General features: G+C 35.7%; 1 protein-coding gene across 1 annotated transcript in view; it reads left to right on the top strand.

The window, feature by feature from the left end:
* LOC104116999 (protein DETOXIFICATION 19-like) overlaps nucleotides 1–18,341 on the top strand; it is a 169,305-nt gene that overhangs the window by 12,911 nt on the left and 138,053 nt on the right. The window lies entirely within an intron of this gene.

The following is an 18,341-nucleotide window of genomic DNA, read 5'->3' on the forward strand; positions in this document are numbered from 1 at the left end:
CGGAATGAGAGTATATTTATTATAAGACAAATTTGGGAGGAGAATAATTTCTTTTAACAATTAATTGATTAAAACAGACAATCAAGCCTATGAAATTTCCATCTTTTAATATCTTTATCTAACAATTCACAATATATTCATATAGATATCAATTAATATAAACAAATCAAAGAATACAATTTACACAAGTAAGGCATGCTTTGAGTCCTAAACTACCCGGACTTTAGCATTTAATAGTAGCTGCGCACGGACTCTCGTCACCACGTGCGTACGTAGCCCCCATAATTTAGCAACAATTATTTAATTTTAATCACCTATGAGGTAATTTCCCCTCACACGATTAGACAAGAAACTTACCTCGTCTTGCTCCAATTTAATCCACAATTTTGCCTTTTTCACGATTATCCAACTGTGTCTGGCTCGAATCTAGCCAAAATAATTCGATACAATCACTAAAAATTATAGGAAATAAATTCTATAAGAAAATACTACATTTTTAATAAAAATCCCGAAATTAATTAAAAATTTGCCCGCGGGGACCACATCTCGGAATCCGGCGAAAGTTATGAAATCCAACAACCCATTCAATTACGAGTCCAACCATACCAGTTTCACTCAAATCCGACTCCGAATCGATACCGAAATCTCAAATTTTCGTTTCTATGAGATTTCTAAACTTTTCCAAATTTCAATCTCAAAACACTAATTTATGGTGAAAACAATGATATACTTATATATGTAGACCAAATCCGAGTTAGAATCACTTACCCCAATATTTTTCCCTTGAAAATCTACCAAAAGTCGTCTCTGTTCAAGCTCAAGTTCGTCAAAAATGGCAAATGGGACGAATGCCCTCTTTTTATAAAACTACCAAGCAGCCTTCGGAACTGGTCCTCGAACTGGGCCTCGATCGGGGCTTCGATCACAGGCTCGAGCCTGGACCTCGGTCATGGCCTCGATCTGGGCATCGAGGTTGGGCCTTCGATCATAGCCTTAATCATGGCATCGAGCTTGAGCCTTCGATAAGGGCATCGAGCATGGGTCTCGATCCTAGCCCTCGAGTCTTACCTTCGATCATGCCCTCGAGCCTTGACTTCGATACTGAGTCTCGTCCCTGGCTTCAACTCAGGCCTCGATCGTGGGATCGATATCTGGGTTCGATCTGGGGCTCGATCACAGCCCAGAATATACAGCAGAAGGGAAAATTGCAGCAGCTTTTTAAGTCCAACTTTTGATCCGTTAACCATCCGAAACTCACCCGAGGCCCTCGGGACCTCAACCAAATATACCAACAAGTCCTAAAATATCATACGAACTTAGTCGAACCTCTAAATCACATCAAACAACGCTAAAATCATGAATCATACCCCAATTCAAGATTAATGAAACTAAGAGTTTTCAACTTCTACATTCGATGTCGGAACCTATCAAATCAACTCCGATTGACCTCAAATTTTACACACAAGTCATAAATAACATAACAGAGCTATGAAAATTATCGGAACTGGATTCCGACTCCGGTATCAAAAATTCAACTCGTCGGTCTAACTTCCAACTTAAATTCTTATTTTTAGCCATTTCAAGCCTAATTTAACTACAGACTTCCAAATAAAATTTCGAGCATGCTCCTAAGTCCAAAATCACCATACAGAGCTGTTGGAATCATCAAAATTCTATTCCAGGGTCGTTTTCACATAATTAGACATCTGGTCTCTATTCGAACTTAAAACATTTTAATTTTTCTTCAAAATTCTATATCTCGGGCTAGGGACCATAGAATTTGATTTCGGGCATACGCCCAAGTCCTAAATCACAATACAGACCTACTGGAACTGTCAAAACACTGATCCGAGTCCGTTTGCTAAAAATGTTGACCAAAGTCAACTCAATTGAGTTTTAAAACTCTAATCCACATTTAATCCATTTTTTCACATAAAAACTTTCCATGAAATTTTACGAATTGCACACGCAAATTTAGAAATGATAAATAGTATTTTTTGAGGTCTTAGAATACATAATTAATTATTAAATTTAAAGATGACATTTTGGATCATCATAGAGCCTAAGATCGAGGCCCATGATCGAGCTCTCATGATCGAGCTCATATGATCGAGCTCCCATGATCGGACTCCCTAATTGAGCTCCCATGATCGGACTCCTATGATCGGACTCCCTGATCGAGCTCCCATGATCGAGCTCGCATGATCGGACTCCCTGATCGGACTCCCTGATCGAGCTCCCTAGTCGGACTCCCTGATCGAGCTCCCTGATCGGACTGGACAGATCTGTAAGTTATAAAAGTAGGGGCATTCGACCCATTTGCCATTTTTGACAAACTTGAGCTTGAGCAGAGGCGACTTTTGACAGATTTTCAAGAAAAGACATTGGGGTAAGTGATTCCAACTCGGATTTGGTCTATATACACAAACATATCATTATTTTCACCATTTAATTAGTGTTTTGAGATTGAAATTTGGGAAAATTTTAGAAATCTCCTAGAAACAAATTTTTGAGATTTCGGTATCGATTTAGAGTCGGATTTGAGTGAAATTAGTATGGTTGGACTCGTAATTGAATGGGTTATCGGATTTCGTAACTTTTGTCATATTTCGAGATGTGGGCCCCACATGCGAGTCTTTAATTAATTTCGGGGTTTTAAATAAAAATATAGTATTTTCTTATAGAAATGATTCCTATAAATTTTAGTGATAGCATCAAATTATTGTTGGTTAGATTCGAGCCAATCAAAGTTGGATAATCGAGGAAAAGGTCTACTAGTGGATTAAATTGGAGCAAGACGAAGTAAGTCTCTTGTCTAATCTTGTGAGGGGAAAATTTACCCCATAGGTGATTAAATTAAATAATTGTTGCTAATTGCGGGGGCTACGTATGCACGAGGTGACGAGAGTCCGTGCGTAGCTACTATTAATACTAAAGTCCGGGTAGTTTAGGACTCAAAGCATGAATTACTTGTATAAATTATATTCTTTATTAATTAAATTATTTGATATATATATATATATATATATATATATATATATATATATATATATATATATATATATATAGTGAATTGTTATGAAAGGTAGTAAAAGATGAAATTTTCATATGCTTAATTTTTGTTTAGATTAATTAATTATTGAAATAAATTGTTAGCCTTTCGAATAAATTTTACAATAAATACTCTTATTCCGGAGGTAAATAAGAAAATGTCCTCCTTTCTTGTGGATCGGGCCAAACACCTCGGCAAGATAGATGCATCTATGGATCGTGTCGCACGTCTCTCGGCAGTGTACACAATACTCTGGATCGGGCCGAACGACCTCGGTAGAAATCGTGCTTAATAACAATAATTACACGATACTTTGATAGTTTATTGCAGCCTGCGAAGCTAATTGATAAATTGAAAATCTTTGAAATTTAAAGAATTATTATTCGTGCTTGTTAAGGAATTATTGTTATTCTTGTAAATGAGACTAATTGATAAATTGAAAATTTATTGGAATTGAAGAAATTTAATAAATATATTGAGAATTGTTGCATTTGATGGAATTTAATTAATTATGCTGGTTAAATAAATTATTGTAAATTCTGTGAATCATGCTGATTTAGATATTCTATTTTTATTTCAATTTTTATTATTGACCCATAGTGAGTATCAAAGTCGGCCATCTCGTCTCTACCACTTCGAGATTAGGTTTGATACTTACTGGGTACACGTTGTTTATGTACTCATACTACACTTGCTGCACATTTTATTGTACAGGCACAGATATGTCTAGCGGCCTTGTGGGCGCAGAGGTGTGGTTAAAATACGGGGACTTAAGTGAGCTGCATTCTATATTACGATCTGCAGCCAACAGAGTCTCCTTCAGAGTTATTTATATTTTTCTGTCTAATTTATATTCTAGACAGATGTTGTATTTTATTTTTAATTTCTTAGTAAATGCTCATGCACTTGTGACACCGGATTTTAGGAATAGTTACGAATTATTTAGAAATTTGGTTGCTAAAAATATTTATTATTTACTCTATGAGTTATATCATTGCCGTTTCATTAAAGAAATTTTGATTTCAAAAATACTAAATGTGTAATTAAGTGAAGTTTGTATTGTTGGCTTGCCTGACAGCGGTGTCCGGTGCTATCACGACTTTTAGGTGAGATTGGGTCGTGACATATACACACACACACACACACATTACTATATTAGGAAGAAATTAATCTCCAATTTGAATTGGTAGCTTTTCATTTTTATTTTTTTTATTTTTTATTTTAAAATAATTTTAAAATTCCAACTTAAACTATTCCCCAATTTGAATGAGTTGTTTATTTTTTTAATATTTTTTGTTTTAATATATAATTATAAGATATCTATATTTATTAATTCAAGTAGAGTAACCAATTAATTCAAAATTTAAAATTCAAAAAAACTTTTAGTTAGAAAGGTAGTTTAGTTTGTCTTAACAATGCCACTTGGCGTTTTGTGGTTATGTTACTTATATTAATATAGTATTTTTACTTCTCCTATTATATAACACAACCTATACAAAATTAAAGTATACACATCATATAGTAATCAAATAAATTGTTTGATTCTTTTTATGACGGGGTGCTCATTTATGTACCGACGTAGTGAACGACTTGAAAAAAAAGAGGTTATTCTCAGTATATGATGAAAAGTTTCTACGTTTAATTCCAGCAAAGGGAAGGTAATCGTACTATGAATGTTCAGGTTTGGTATTGATGGAGTAATGAGTCTTGATATTTTCGAGCGTGGTAAAATTTTTAATTGTGATGTGGTGTCATCGCCTGGTTAAATACGTTAAGGTTCGCCGGTGTTATGGTTTTCTTTAACTCGCCTTCACGACGGGGTGTTAGGAATTGGTATCGGGGAAGCAGTTGTCGGAAATAGCATTGTGAAATACTTCAGGATTCAATTGATATTTATAATGTCACGGCTTAAGGAAGATGATCTTCTAGGAGGATTAAGGCTGGTAGCAATTTGTTAGTTCAGGTGTTATAGAAATGGATGTTGATTTGATACAATATTTGGGCAGCGAAGGATGAGGAAGGACATGTGGAAGGTTTCTTGTGGTGGTTAAGTTCCTAGAAGGCCAAGTGTGAGAAACAAAAGTCGAGTAGTTGCTTAAAGGAGAGGGTTTGACCAAAGTGGGAGAGTGGCAAGGTAGCACATAGGTTACGTGGTAGGATAACTACACAACTTGAGGAAAGTTTGAAGTGATTTTGAATTCATGATGGACATGACTAGGTCTACGAACTAAAGTTGTAATATTGGCTGCTATATTGAGGAAGATTGGGCATGACAGGAGGGAATTGCTTAATATGAAGAGGGATACAACATGATTTTGGATTGGGATGTATCGCTGCACCTCTAGTTGATGTCCATGAGGAGTGAACAGATTGGTGCAGCTGGTTAATGAGCTCGGACTCAGGATGATCTACTGATTTCGTAGTAATTGCACCCAGTGCAGCGACATTGGAATATGTCGGCATGTAATTTCCACATGCGGGTTATCTCCTGTGAATAGGTTAGCGGTCGCGTGGTGTTGACGAAGCTTCTGCGAAGAATTCTACTGGCTACCCGGTAAGAGATTTAATATGTAAATGTGGCTAGTGGTTTGGAGCGGTTATTAAAGGTTAATAGAGGCGAGTTGCGTGTGCAAAATCATGAAAACGATGAAGAAAGAATCTCGGTAGATTCCAGAATTTATGTAATTGTAGCTTCAAGCTAAGTGGGAGAGCCCCACCGTCTACAATTGGATTGCATGGTTGACTATTTGTGAGGTTTCTGGTTATCGGTGTATTGGTGGGTCATTTCAACTAAGGAAAGAAAACATCAATGGTAATTTGAGCAAAGGATTTGGGGGAATGTGTGCCATATTTGGCCTTATCGATTCATATTCAGGCTTTGGGAAGACTCCGAGTTTATGCTTCGTATAGATGTAATGCACATGGGAAGTGAGATAGTCAGGTGTTTCCTTGATAAAGTGTCCATGTGTTAACAAGGCCTTGGAGTTTATCATGTTTGGGAACAAGTCAGAGCAAGTGACTCTCAACAACGGTCGTAGTGGATTCAAAAATTTAAAGTACGGTGTCTAAGGATTTCGAGTCCATAGTATGGTTGAGTATCGAGGTTTTACAGGAGATTATGAAATGGGACTTGGAGTACTCTGCGTTATCTTCAGGTTGTGGTGTAGCAGTAGAAAAACGGAAGAAAATAACTTCAGATTCTTAAAAGTATCAGAAGGGATGTACTAGTTGAAGATGTAAAAGTGCGCACAAGAAAGAGTATGAGATGATTCGTGGGTTTTGAAACATCGTGATCTCATGAAATAAGTCACTCGGGATGAGTGCGAATTTGAATTCATGATGTAATGACTGGGACTATTATCATTTCTAAGGCAAGTTAAAAACAAATTGAGAAAAGACGGGTCAGCTAACAATGGTTGAATTGGCATGATGGTGGCAATGATCAGTTCCTTCAGCGCATTGAGTTATGCGTGTGATTTGTGGCGGTACGTGCGAGGCTTGACGGCCGCCGTAATTGATTGTATTTGGAGGAATTCAAGTATTATGGCATGTTATGTGCAGATGGATTCCAGGAGAGTTTTGGTGGTTTAGACCACTACTTGAGGAGTTTATTTCCTGCGGATATGGGAATTCAGTCGCGTGTTGCAATGGGTCTCCTGAATTGAGTTAAGCAAAAGGTTGCTATATGATGAAGTGTTGGGTCTGTTAGTGGTTCAAGAGTTATGATGGAATTCTTGTACTCTCGAGTATTGGCATGCTAGGTACAGTGAATGGTATGGGAATATGGAAGTTGAGGATCGAGGTTGCAGTTCGATTTTGACAAGAGTGTCACAAGCTCGAACGAGCAGAAAAGGATTTAGAGGTTTAAAGCAAGTTGGTATTGTCTTTAGTGTCACCTGAGATCGGTGTTATGTGTAAGAGGCTTTGTGTATTTATTTGCGGATCCTTGATTCTCCTTACAGTATTAGTATAGCCGGTGGTATGGATGTGCAGACTTTTTATCTGTTGCGGAAGGTCGTGGGAGTGTATTCTATTGGAAGATTGTATAAGTGTGACAAGCAGTCACCTGATTGATTAAATATTTAATAACTGAGTATGAAGATTGTGGCGGTATCGCTAATTTGAGAATTTATGCCTGGAGGGTGCTCGGTTCATTTGGTTGTGGACTGTGGAAGTTTGTTCCGGTTATGATGGTTGTTCTTGTGTGTTATGGGAAAAAGGGGTATTATGGATCCTTGAAAGGTTATTAGCCTATTACGGTGCGACCAGAATCGGCTTGAGGTCTGTGGATGGATTTAAATATGAATATGAGCTTTATATCAGGATGGGCGTGTTCATTTCAGCATAAGCGCTCCCTATGGAGGAGTATTCAGATGCTGGATGTCGTTTCGTCGTCGGTTATTTCATGTAATACTATATTGTGCCGTGTGAGTTGTGAAACGTCTTGATAAATTTCTTATGTGTTGAGGTTCCACGTAGCGATGGTGTTATGTGAGCAGGATGGCTCTCGAGATTCAGATCATATGTCGCACCTTAGTCGTGCTTGAGTTTTGTAGCGCATGTCACTGTTGGTCCTTCCAGGGATGGTGTTATGCACTTAGCGTGCTTGTGTCCGATGTTCGGATTTTTTGTAGTAATGAGCATTCTAACTCGGTAAGTATTTCCTTATAGATTCTTTTTGTGCGGATCGGGTGGCACGCCGCCACGAGTATGTTATTTGGATCGGGTTGCATGCCGCAACAGTGTGATGTTGAGTATAGTCCCCTATATTCTATTTGGTGTGTTTTGTATCCCATTTTCTGAGGAAGGTTCATGACACCTTTTCAGTTGTCTAATTAGTTACGCGAATTGAGTAGTTCTTTCCATAGTTCATTTTTCCTAATGTATCACATTCCAGTTTGTAGCATGTTGGCGCATTGTTAGCGTCATACGAGACCTTGGTCAGGGTTTGAGGCAGCTTATTTCCTGCGTAGTTTATATTGGGTGAGACGAGACTATTAGACCTGAAATGAAAGCAATCAGAATTATATAAGGTATATTAAAGAATAAACATTGCTATTCAGCTCAGAATGAGATAATGGTCCTTGTCTGAAGGAGAAACTCAGTAAATTATTGACTCGACAGTTGGTTATGAATTTATACACATTTCTTCCATCGTGGAAGCATTGCGAGAGTTGGAACATGACTTATATGTATCATGAGATGTGTTGTGGACACCAAATTTGTGGAATCTCGACTATTGTTATCGAGTATGTTATTATGGGCATGTGAATGGTGCGGTTCATGGTTTAAATTCAACCAAGGTATGCAATCCTGTATTGGTGCATCGTGTAGTGATTGATACGGTGTTCATAAGTTGGAAACGAGCATGGTGGAAAATTCTGGATGTTAGTATTTGGCTCTAAGGCTTATTTGCCAAAATAAAGGGGAGAATCTTCAGATTTGCTCGAGCTAATGTGCTAAACCGGGTGTGGTAGCATGGGTAGGTGCACGAGGTGTTAAACAATGATTTTGTGCAACTCAGGAATAATCCTTAGCACGTTTGAGGACGAACGTATATTTAAGTGGGAGAGAATGTAATGACTCAAATGGTCATTTTAACATTTAGAATCACGTTCCCCAAAATAAAACTCCCCGAATATTCTTTTATTGATTTATGACTTGCGGGGATGGTTGGTTCGGAATTTGGAAATGTTCGGGTTGAAATCGGAACACTTGGTTCCTTAAGTTAGCCTTAAAAAGCCAAATTTAACTTCGGTCAACATTATGTGCAAATGACCCCGAATAAAATTTTGATGATTCTCACAGCTCCATATGGTGATTTTGGACTTAGGTGCGTGATCGAAATTTTATTTGGAAGTCTATAGTGAAATTAGACTTGGAATGGCTAAAATAGAAATTTAAAGTTTGGAAGTTTGACTGGGGAGTTGACTTTTTGATATAGGGGTCGGAATCCAGTTCTGAAAATTTTTACAGCTTCATTATGTCATTTATGACTTGTGTGCAAAATTTGAGGTCAATCGGACTTGATTTGATAGGTTTCGACTTCGAATGTAGAAGTTGAAAATTTTAAGTTTCATTAAGCTTGAATTGGAGCATAATTCATAGTTTTTGCGTCGTTTTATGTGATTTGAGGTTTCAAATAAGTTCGTATGATGTTTTAGGACTTGTTGATATATTTGGTTGAATTCTCGAGGGCCTCAGGTGAGTTTCACATGGTTAACAAATAAAAAATTAGACTTAAACATTTCCTGCAATTTTTCTCTTATGCTGGAAATTCTGGGTTGTGATCGAGCCTAAGATCGAGGCCCATGATCGAGCTCCCTGATCGAGCTCCCATGACCGGACTCCCTGATCGAGCTCCCTTGATCGGACTCCCTGATCGAGCTCCCTGATCGGACTCCCTGATCGAGCTCCCTGATCGGACTGGACAGATTTGTAAGTTATAAAAATAGGGGCATTCGACCCATTTGCTATTTTTGACAAATTTGAGCTTGAGCAGAGGCGATTTTTGACAGATTTTCAAGGAAAGACATTGGGGTAAGTGATTCCAACTCGGATTTGGTCTATATACATAAATATATCATTATTTTCACTATTTAATTAGTGTTTTGATATTGAAAATTGAAATTTTTTTAGAAATCTCCTACAACGATTTTTTGAGATTTCAGTATCGATTCGGAGTCGGATTTGAGTGAAATTGGTATGGTTGGACTCGTAATTGAATGGGTTGTCGGATTTCGTAACTTTCGCCGGATTCCGAGATATGGGCCCCACAGACGAATTTTTAATTAATTTCGGGATTTTTAATGAAAATGTAGTATTTTCTTATAGAAGTGATTCCTATAAATTTTAGTGATTGTATTGAATTATTGTTGGTTAGATTCGAGCCAATTGAAGTTGGATAATCGAGGAAAAGGCCTACTAGTGGATTAAATTGGAGCAAGACGAGGTAAGTCTCTTGTCTAATCTTGTGAAGAAAAATTTACCATATAGGTGATTAAATTAATGCTAAAGTCCGGGTAGTTTAGGACTCAAAGCATGAATTACTTGTGTAAATTATATTCTTTATTAATTAAATTATTTGATGTATATATATTGTAAATTGTTATGAAAGGTAGTAAAAGATGAAATTTTTATATGCTTAATTTTTGTTTAGATTAATTAATTATTGAAATAAATTGTTAGTCTCTCGAATAAATTTTATAATAAATACACTTATTCCGGAGGTACATAAGAAAATGTCCTCCTTTCTTGTGGATCGGGCCAAACGCCTCGGCAAGCTAGATGCATATATGGATCGTGTCGCACGTCTCTCGACAGTGTACACAATACTCTGGATCGGGCCGAACGACCTCGGCAGAAATCGTGCTTAATAACAATAATTACACGATACTTTTATAGTTTATTGTAGCCTGCGAAACTAATTGATAAATTAAAAATCTTTGAAATTTAAAGAATTATTATTCGTGCTTGTTAAGGAATTATTATTATTCCTGTAAATGAGACTAATTGATAAATTAGAAATTTATTGGAATTGAAGGAATTTAATTAATATATTTAGAATTGTTGCATTTGAAGGAATTTAATTAATTCTGCTGGTTAAATAAATTATTGTAAATTCTGTGAATCATGTTGATTTAGATATTCTATTTTTATTTTAATTTTTATTATTGACCCATAGTGAGTGTCAAAGTCGGCCATCTCGTCTCTACCACTTCGAGATTAGGCTTGATACTTACTGGGTACACGTTGTTTACGTATTCATACTACACTTGCTGCACATTTTATTGTACAAGTACAAATATGTCTAGCGGCCTTGTGGGCATAGAGGTGTGGTTAAAATGCGGGGACTTAGGTGAGCTGCATTCTATATTACGATCAGCAGCCAACAGAGTCTCCTTCAGAGTTATTTATATTTTTCTGTCTAATTTGTATTCTCGACAGATGTTGTATTTTATTTTTAATTCCTTAGTAAATGCTCATGCACTTGTGACACCGGGTTTTGGGAACAGTTACGAATTATTTAGAAATTTAGTTGCTAAAAATATTTATCATTTACTATATGAGTTATATCATTGCCGTTTCATTAAAGAAATTTTGATTTCACAAATACTAAATGTGTAATTAAGTGAAGTTTGTATTGTTGGTTTGCGTGATAGCGGTGTCCGGTGCCATCATGACCTTTAGGTGAGATTGGGTCGTGACATATATATATATATATACACACACACACACACACACTACTATATTAGAAAGAAATTAATCTCCAATTTGAATTGGTAGCTTTTCATTTTTATTATTATTTTTTATTTTAAAATAATTTTAAAATTCCAACTTAAACTATTCCCCAATTTGAATGAGTAGTTTATTGTTTTTTATTTTTTTGTTTTAATATATAATTATAAGATATCTATATTTATTAATTCAAGTAGAGTAACCAATTAATTCAAAATTTAAAATTCAAAAAAACTTTTAGTTAGAAAGGTAGTTTAGTTTGTCTTAACAATGCCACTTGACGTTTTGTGGTTATGTCACTTATATTAATATATTATTTTTGCTTCTCCTATTATATATACTAGTATAAGAATCCGCGCAATACACAGATAATTTGACACAATATTAATCTTATAAAATTATGATCTAATATATCATATTAACTTAATAAATATTAGTTTTATTTTATCATTTAATATAGTATGCAGAAATATAACACAACCTATACAAAATTAAAGGATACACATCATATAGTAATCAAATAAATTGTTTGATTCTTTTTATTTTTATTATTGAATTAGCAAGTACTTAGTACTATTGATAATTTTCTTTGAGTGTTATTTATTTATCTTTTATTTTTTTTTAATTAATTCAAAATATAAATATCATAAAATTATCTCTATCCCCCTCTTTTTATACATTCCATTCTACTGTAATACTTATTTGAGTAATTTTCAAATTTTGTAGTTTAACAAAAAATTATATAATGTAATATTTTTTTACTAAATTATAATTTTGAATTCATCAAAAGTATAAAGAGATAAGCATATATATATATATATATATATATATATATATGCTTATCTTATGTATAATATCCTAATAGTATCTTTATATTCTTGTATTTTTCATTTGAATTGAAAGTTTCTTTATTTTTTTATTTTTTTTATTTTTATTTTAGAATAATTTTAAAAGTCCAACTTGAAACTACTCCCCAATTTGAATGGATAATTTTTATTATATATTTTCATTTCTTTATTATAGCTAATTTTATATTTCTTTTTTTTAAAAAATATTTATAAAACTCCAAGTTGAAACTACTCCCCAATTTGAATGGGTAATATTTTTTTTTTCCTTTTTTTATTATAGCTAATTTTTTTTTATTTTTAAAATATTTGTAAAACTACAACTTGAATGGGTAATTGTTTTTTCCTTTTTTGTATTATAGATTATTATAATATATCTTTATTTATTAATTTAAATAGAGTAACCAATTAATTCAAAATTTAAAATTTAAAGATTTTTTAGTTAGAAAGGGAGTAACCAAAACTGCTCCCCAACTTGAATAGGTAGTTTTATTTTTGTTCTCCTTTTTTTAATAGTTTCGCTGTTTACTGTAGCTAACTTAATGTTTTCTTATTTTTGTTTTTTAATTTTAAAATAATTTTAAAACTCCAACTTGAAACTACTCTCCAGTTTGAATGCCACTTGACTTTTTATCCGTTAACCATCCGGAACTCACCCGAGGCCCCTGGGACCTCGACCAAATACACCAACAAATCCTAAAATATCATACGAACTTAGTACAAGCCTCAAATCAAATCAAACAACGCTAAAAACACGAATCACACCTCAATTCAAGATTAATGAAAACTAACAATTGGTAATTTTTTTATTTTTTTAATCCCGTTTTTTATTTTAAAATAATTTTATAACTCCAAATTGAAACCACACCCAATTTGAATTGGCAATTTTTTATTTCTTTATTTTTCTTTTTTCTTTTAAAATAATTTTAAAACTCCAACTTGAAACTATTCTCCAACTTGAATACATATTTTTTTATTATTATTAATATTTTCGTTTTCTTATTGTAGCTAATTTATTTTTTTCTTATTTTTCTTATTTTTATTTTAAAATTACTTTAAAACTCCAACTTGAAACTACTCCCCAGTTTGAATGAGTAGTTATTGTTTTTATTATATATTTTCGTTTTTTTTAATATAATGAATTATAAGATATCTATATTTATTAATTCAAATAGAGTGACCAATTAATTCAAAATTTAAAAATATTTTTTTAGTTAAAAAGGTTATTTATTTTGTCTTAACAATGTCACTTGGCTTTTTGTGGTTATGCCACTTGTCTTAATAGTGTACTTTTGCCTCTCCTTTTATTATATATAGATGTAGATAGATTAGTAATTTTTCTATTTTCATTTTGTGCACGATTGGGATTAACAATGAAAAAGTCGACAATGAAAAAGCAGCAATTGGAATGTGAAATTTTGGAAAAGCATTCAGATTTGGTGCAAAAATGATACGACCAAAAATAGCCAACACGTGGTTTAGATATTAATTGATGGCTACTTTCGTAATTGATGTCTACTTTCGCAATTAAGAGGCTTTGCATTTTAGATTCCTATCAAAAAAGCAGTGGAATAGTCCTTCCACCTAAGTTTTCGAAAGTAATTTTCAGCATCATTTTGGATAATATCATGTTTTCAATTGATGGAGCAGTACAGGGAGAGAAAGGACTTGCATATGGTGTTTATCGACTTAGAAAGGTGTACGATAAAGTTCCGAGTGAGATTTTGTGGAGATATTTGGAGGCTAGAGGTGTACTTATTGCCTACGTTAGGTTGATTAAGGACATGTGTGATGGAGCAAAGACCCGAGTGAGGACGATGGATGGGGGCTCGGATCATTTTTCGGTTATGATGGGGTTGCATCAGGGGTCGTCACTCTGCCCCTTTTTGTTTGCTCTGGCGATGGACGTACTGACGCGCCACATCCAAGGGGAGGTACCGTGGTGCCTGCTATTTGCAGATGATATTGTATTGATTGACGAGATGTGAGATGGTATGAACGCGCAATTAGAGGTATGGAGGCAGACCCTGGAGTCTAAAGGTTTCAAGTTGAGCAAAACCAAGACAAAATACTTGGAGTGTAAGTTTAGTGGCGGGATGGATGAAACGAAGACTCTCTTCCGGTGTTTTGTGTGATAAGAAGGATCCACCAAGACTGAAAGGTAAGTTCTACAGAGTGGTGGTCAGACAAACGATGATGTATGGGGCTGAGTGTTGGCTAGTCAAGATCGCTCATGTCCAGAAGATGAAGGTAGTAGAGATGAGGATGTTGAGATGGATGTGTGGGCACACCAAGTTAGTGTCACGAACCAAAATTCTAACCTGTCGTGATGACGCATATCTAAATATTAGGCAAGCCGACAACCTCAACAACCACAATATCTTTTCAGTTTGAAACCATAATATTTGAATTACATATAAAATCTCACAAATACAGATATTAATACATTCCCAAAATTCGGTGTCACTAAGTACATGAGTATCTAAATGATAACAAAGTCTGACTGATAAAAACACTGTCTGAAAATATAAAACAGTACAATAACTGAAAGGAAGAGAGTCAAGGTTAGCGGACGCCAAGCAACTACCTTGGTAGTCTCCAATTGATAACACTCTGAGATCTAACAGTCACTGTATCCAGAAGCAACTGGATCTGCACACGAGGTGTAGAGTGAAGTATGAGTACAACCAACTCAATAAGTAACAAGACTAACCTTTGGGCTGAAAGTAGGGACGAGCTCAACTGGTACAATCAAGTATAGAAATAACAGTACAGAAATGTAGGCATGCTTTCAAGTTCAATAGTAAAAAACCTCGAGTACTCACAATCTCAAAATACTCAATCACCCAGTACTGTATATGGCCAATCCATCCTAGAAAAGTTCCATCCCATATATATATACACATCAACTGACAGTCAGTCACTCAATACTGTATAAGGCCAATCCATTCTAGGGGTAAATTTATCCCCAAATTTAAATGACTCGGACAAGATCCATGTCCAGGAAAATTCATCACAATGATAAATAAATAAGGCAAGTCCATGCCCTAGGAAGTCCATCCCGAATATAAATCATCTACGCTCACTGTGGGGGTATAGACTCCGGAGGGGCTCCTTCAGCCCAAGCGTGATATAAAGTCGATATGGCATGCTGTAGGCGGGCGGGCATCCCCGATCCATATAATAATAAAGCCTATAAGGCCTGCTGCAGCGGAAAACCCCGATCAATATAATAATAATATATAGAAAGCTGATATGGCCTACTGCGGCGCACAACTCGATCCCATCAATATCCTCACAATGGATGAACATGACTGAGTATGAAATGTGTATTTTTAAACAATTAAATTCAACAACAACACGACCCCATGAGTCCTAAAATATTGACATGTAGCCTAAACATGATCTTTAATACAAGTCTCAACTCAATTTCCCTAACACGTGGAGAATATTCGGATAATAACATAATTCTTTAATTTTGCAACTCCACAGAATTTATATAAGTCATGATTTCTATGGTGCACGCCCACACACTCGTCACCTAGCATGTGCGTCACCTCCAACAATTGATATAACGCAAAATTCGGGGACTTCAAGTTTAGAAATGTTACTTATCTCAAACAGTGTGATTCTTTACTCTGCTATACCCTTGCCTCGCGAATCAGCCTCCGAACACCTCGAATCTATTCACAATTAATTCGATTCAGTCAATACAAATTATAGGAATTAATTCCATCTGAAAATACTAATTTTTCAACAGAATCCGAAATTACACTCAAAAATTGCCCGTGTTTTCCATGTCTCGGAACTCGACAAAAGTTATAAAATATGAACGCACATTCAACCACGAGTTCAGCCATACCAAATTTACCAAATTTCGACATTAACTTGACCTTCAAATCCTCAAATCTTATTTTCAAATCTCTAGGCCCAAATCCTCTAATTTTACCTCAAAAATACGTAATCTAGTCAAAATACTCAATGATAATTCAATATTATTGACTAACAATGATCACAAGTGACGTACCTCAAGTTTCCCCGTGAATTTCCTCTGAAAAATCGCCCAAGCCGTGCTTGAAAGTCCAAAAATGAGAAATAATCTCGGACCCTTCGAATATATTATGTCTAGGGCTTTTCGCACCTGCGACTCACTTAGCCGCATATGTGGTCTCGCAGGTGCAGCTCAAAACTCCGCTTCTACGGTTGCCCATGAGTCTGCCTTCGTTCTGCGGCGAGCTAAGCGCAGATGCGACTCCGCATCTGCGGATAAAATTCCGCACCTGCGTGCGTTGCCTGGCTTCCTCACAATTTTTCGCTTCTGCGCCCCTCCCTTCGTATCTGCGGCCTCGCAGGTGCGGGCAAATTCTTCGTACCTGCGAGTACTTCCCTGTTCTACTCTTGGCCGCTTCTGCGATGTCTTGTGCGCACATGCGGCTTCGCACCTACGATCAAAAGCTTCGCAGGTGCGGTCGGCAACAGTTCCAACAATGCTTCAAGTTGAACTTTTTATCCATTAACCATCCGGAACTCACCCGAGACCCCCGGGACCTCGACCAAATACACCAACAAGTACTAAAATATCATACGAACTTAGTACAAGCCTCAAATCAAATCAAACAACGCTAAAAATACGAATCACACCCCAATTCAAGATTAATGAAAACTAACAATTTTCAACTTCTATATTCAATGCCAAAACTTATCAAATCAAGTCCAATTGACCTCAAATTTTACACACAAGTCATAAATGACATAACAAATATGTTCAAATTTCCAGAATCGAATTTCGACCCCGATATCAAGAAGTCAACTCCCCGGTCAAACTTCCAAACTTAAATTTCTATTTTAGCCATTTCAAGCCTAATTTAACTACGGACTTCCAAATAATTTTTCAGACACGCTCTTAAATCCAAAATCACCATACATAGCTATTGGGATCATCAAAACTCTATTCCGAGGTCGTTTACATATAAGTCAATATCCAGTCAATTATTTCAACTTAAACTTTAAACCTTGGAACTAAGTGTTCCATTTCATTCCAAAACCTCACCGGACCCGAACCAATTATCCCGGCAAGTCACATAATAACTGTAAAGCATAAATTTAGCAGTTTAAATAGGGGAACGAGGCTGTAATGCTCAAAACAAATGGTCGGATCATTACAGTTAGATAGGATCAGAAATGAGGTTATTTGTGACAAGGTAGGTGTGACCCCTATTGAGGACAAGATGCGGGATGTGCGGCTTAAGTGGTTTGGTCATGTGAGGAGGAGGAGCACAGATGCCCCAGTGAGGAGGTGTGAGTGGTTGACATTGGAGGGCATAGGGAGAGGTAGAAGTAGGCCAAAGAAGAGGTGAGGAGAGGTGATTAGGTAAGATTTGACGCAACTTTAGCTGACCGAGGACATGACCCTTGATAGGAAGGTATGAAGGTCGAAAATTAGGGTAGTAGAGTAGGAAGTATATGGTGTTCATAACAGTAGTATTGGCACGCAGTTTCACTTTCTGTTGGTAGTATGTTTTTATGACTAACCGTTATTTTATTCCATTGTTGATCACCTTATTATCTTGTTGTTTTATTCTGCTTTAATATGACTTTTTGGTACTGTCCTTTCATGTCTATATTTTTATTAATGTGGTGCTTATGCTTTCCTGAGCCGAGGGTCTATTGAAAATAACCTCTCTATCCTCACAAGGTAGGGGTAAGGTGTGCATACATAGTACCCTCCCCAGACCCCACGGTATAGGATAATACTGAGTATATTGTTGTTGTTGTATCATGTTTCCAATTTCTTAGAGAATTGAATTAATAGTCATCGTAATTTTTCTAGCTTCAACACTTGCATTTTATTTTTTCTATTATGGAACAAAAAGATTTTTTTTTTAATATAATGGTTGCCAATATACTAGATATGGGACAATTCCTTTCTATACGAATCTAACGTGAAATCTTACTCTCTTTATTACATTACTTTATTTATTTAGGAGACTCATTAGCTTGTTATTTAGTACAAATTGGTAATATGACAGAATCCACAAAAATTTTAACAGGCTCGGGAGAAATTCCGGAAAAGCCTTACGAGCCCATCTCAGTTATTGTGTGGTGTACCTGCAACCTCCCACTGTTACCGTATTAAGTAACTTTGTCCATAAAAGTATATGCAGATGAAAAGAAAATTAAATTTGTTTTAGAGTTTGTATAACTAG

The sequence above is a fragment of the Nicotiana tomentosiformis genome, chromosome 8 (assembly GCF_000390325.3).
Source record: "Nicotiana tomentosiformis chromosome 8, ASM39032v3, whole genome shotgun sequence".
Taxonomy (NCBI): Eukaryota; Viridiplantae; Streptophyta; class Magnoliopsida; order Solanales; family Solanaceae; genus Nicotiana; species Nicotiana tomentosiformis.